Source organism: Lipotes vexillifer, unplaced genomic scaffold (genome assembly GCF_000442215.2).
Source record: "Lipotes vexillifer unplaced genomic scaffold, Lipotes_vexillifer_v1.1 scaffold216, whole genome shotgun sequence".
Taxonomy (NCBI): Eukaryota; Metazoa; Chordata; class Mammalia; order Artiodactyla; family Lipotidae; genus Lipotes; species Lipotes vexillifer.
In genome coordinates, this window is record NW_006779100.1 from 2,153,964 (window position 1) to 2,157,722 (window position 3,759).

Consider the following 3,759-nt stretch of genomic DNA (forward strand, 5'->3'; position numbering starts at 1 on the left):
GGGCGGGGGCGGATCCGCTGGCCTGGCCTGGCCTGTCATCTCCTCTCCCGCCACCCTGATTCCTGTGGCCCTTCCTCCACCCGTCCACACTGGGTGCCCATCTCCATCACCTGCCGGACCACGCTTCTCCCACGCCTGGCAAAATGGTTGCGGGTGCTCCCAGGCGCTGGCGGAGCCGCTACTACGGGAAAGGACGTTACGGTCACCCTGATTTTAAGAACAACTGTCCAGTCCTGGAGGAATAGTGTGTCTTCTGCTGTTTCCTTGATTCTCTGCCTGTTTGCAGTTAACCCTTTGCACATCCTGCCCCCTGTTCTGTCTCTGCATCCAGCTTCCCCTTCTTGGCATGTTGTATTCCCATAAACGAAAGTGACACTCTGGCAGCTCACATGGCCACCGGCAAGGGCCCTGCAAGCTCGTGTTTCTCTCGCTGGGCTGAGAGCAGACCCATGGCGTGTGGCAGGGCCTCTGTCCACACGCTGGCAGACGATGGCTTATCCGTGTTGGGGAGAGAGCTCAGATCACTGGTCTGAGTCACCAGGATCCCCTCTGGCCAGACTCTAAAGAAGAGAATGCAGGGAGCAGAAATAGTAAAAACTCCGAGACGTCGATTTTGATGGTCAGGGGCTGAGGGACAAGTGGGCCTGCTGGTCGACCTCTGTACAGAATTCTGTGGCCATGTCCCAGGGGCGAGCTTGGGGGAGGCTCTTTGTGCCAGGCTCCCTTCCAAGCTTGCTCTGCTGCCAAAGCCTGGAATGGAGTGGGGATGTCCCTTTCTCTGTCTGTGAGATTAGATTCAGTATTTTGCACTTAAGATGGGTCAGAGTCTAATAAAAATAGGGGGTAACAGGTGTGTTCTGACGCTGCTCTCCCCTCTTCTCTTTCCTTCTGTAGGTTGTAGGCCTGGCTGCCTTGCATGTACCGGGGCTTTCTTCCTCCTAATCCACGCTCGGCACCGTGACTTCTGCTCGAGCTCAAACAGCGATGCGGGCACTAACCCCATGGGATGCGATCGCCACCACTCCAGCCTTCTCTGCCGAGACTTCTTTTGCTTTGTTTGTTAAAACTGGCCCTCGCCCCGCTCCGCGGCCTGCGTGTGCCTGAGTAACTGCTCTCCATGGAGGGTTCCCCTAACAGCACCCCCAGAACCGCCTTCCTGGACACAGCTTCATCTCTCTCTAGTGCCTCTTCTGTGGGGTGGCCCTGTCTCCCTACTAACAGCTCAGTGGGAGAGATCCCCTGTCTCCCTGGTCCCCCAGCACACCGGCCCCCTGTGGGGTGTGTCCACAGGACAGGGGTCGGGGTTTTGCTTGGCTTTTAACCCGCGGGGATCTTGTCCAACACGGAGTGGAATGATTTCAGAGCTGCCGGGTGGTCCCCTCTGGAGGGCTAGGGTTGTGACACCACGGGTTCTGTTGCCATGAAAGACACCAGCTCGGAAGGGCTGTGTCCTCGGCCACACACCGGGGAAAGGTGTCCTGAAGCAAGGGGGTGGGACCTGTCTCCAAACAGTTTCACTAGTGAAAACGTTTCTGCCCTCTCCCCGCTGCAGCGTTACTCCCCTTCCATCTGCCCAGTGCAGACGGAAGGTACCAGACCCCGAGCCAGCGTTCGGCCAGAGTGTGGCTGACAGGTCACCCACAGGTCCTCCACTGCTTACCAAACGCAGATTCCTGGGCCTCCCCAAGACCTGAATCCGGGTGTCTGGAGGCAGATGCTGAGAACCCGCATCTCAGCCTGCTTCCCAGATGGCCCTGACGCACCCCAGCATTTGGGCACTGTTTCTAGAAAGGAGCATGCGATGCCACTCTTAGTACTGGCGGCTGGGTTTCTCTTCCCTCCCAGTTGCACTTGGAGCAAGAGCTTTCCCGGCTGCCAGTGAGAACGAGCCCACAGCGGTTACTGGGCATGCGGGGTGCTGGGGGTTCCAAGACGAACAGGCCCCTGCCCTCCAGGAGGGAGTGCAGCCGAGGCTCAGCCCCCAGCCAGGTGGAACCAGGAACAGCTCTGCCAAGGCCGTTGGCCTGTATCATCATTCCCACTTCTTGGTGGGGCGGGGTCCTCTGCTGAGTTTCTGGAACTGGCCCACTCATTAGCTAATGCTGCCCCAATTCTGATCAAGACCAGTGGGGCTATAACTCTTGTTTTTGTTCCTCTTTGCAGTATTAACAGCAGCAAAGTTGTACCCCGGTTTGAAAGGTTTGGCTTGGGCGTCCTGGAGTCCAGTAATCCAAAGATGTAGCCAGCTCTGCCGTTTTTCTGACATTGTATTTCTTTCTTAAATGGGTTTCTAAAACATCCAAACAACCACCACAACAAAAAAACAACACTCTTCAAAACGCCAGCCATCCTCCTAAGTGCTGCGAATCAGGAGCACGAGGCCTCGGTTTAGACTGTTCGTCCATAAAAACACTGGGGGCCCGGAGATGGAGCCGTGCCTGCTGTTTCTTAAAATGACATCACCAACAACCAGACCTGTCCCGACAGACGGCAAATGTTTACATGTATGTTTCTGCAGAGTTGGACTCGTTGTACAACATGTGATAATAAAAACCGTCTGTGCAGAGGTCACTGGCACCGAGGGCAGAAGTGGCCGTCCCCTCTGGAGGACCCTGTAGGAGTGAGGCAACCACACTGGTTCAGAGGAAGAAAAGCATCGTGTTTGTGGCTGTTCCCCAAGCAGGATGGTGGGGGGACCACAAGGTTTGACCTGGCCTCTCCATTGGCCCTAAATCCCGTCTCCCCTCGTCTTACCGAAGGGCTGCTGTCCCTTCCTCCTCTTGCAGAGGACACCCTGACCAGGAGCCGAGCTGGATTATGAGGGTCGGGAGTTCACAGAGAGCTTGGGTTCACCTTTGACCCTTGTAATCCAGTCCATACCCGCTGGAAAAAGCAGAGACATAAAATCCAAATAACATCTGGACTGATCCAGTGGTTCCCAGCCAGGGTTTCCAGTGCCTGGGAAGATGTTTCTTTCATGAAGCCCGCAGGGGAGGCACCAAGAAGATGGGACTAAGGGCTCTGGCTCTTTAGATACATCCCAGTCCCTGACTGACATTTGACCCCAGAGCTAAGGCCTAGCCCAGCAGCTGCGTACGCCTTCCTAGCCCAGCAGCTGCGTACACCGTGAAGGCTTGATCCGTGAGAACAGGGAAAGTAGGGGGAGGCAGAAGTGGCAAGCAGAGGGTCCCTGAGCCCACCCTCCTAGCCACAGGGTGCCCTGGCCCATCATCAGTCTCGCCAAGGTTCCGGAACTGCCCAGCCCTTCCAGCCCTCAGTCCTGTTGAAACCCCTTAGCCCACTGCTGGCTCCTCCACTGCCCGTGTTCAGAGCTCTTAGCCGCGGTGGGAGCCACGTGCCCCTCCCCGCTTTCACGTGGACGCAGCCAGCAAGCTCCCAACCTTCAGTCTTCCCAAGCACCAAGTCAGGCCTCCTACTTGTGTCCCTTTGGACCAGAGGAGGGGCCGGGTTGGGAAAGTCCAGGATATGACAGCGTCCTGCCTGTCCTTGTTAGAAGCTGACACCTAAAGAGAAAAGTTCCAAATGGCAAAGAAGCCCTTCAGTGAAGGTTACGTCATCGTATCAAGCTCCAAAGCCAGACATGATCAAGGGCGACGAAAGTGGAGAGGAGGTTGTCTTCAGACCCAGAACCCGCGTCCACGCTCAGAGCCGCCGAGACGGGGAGGCACGTGGCCCTCCCACGTAGACCCGTCGAGCCAGGCTCCCAGCCTGGAGTCTGGCGAAACATCATACGAGATG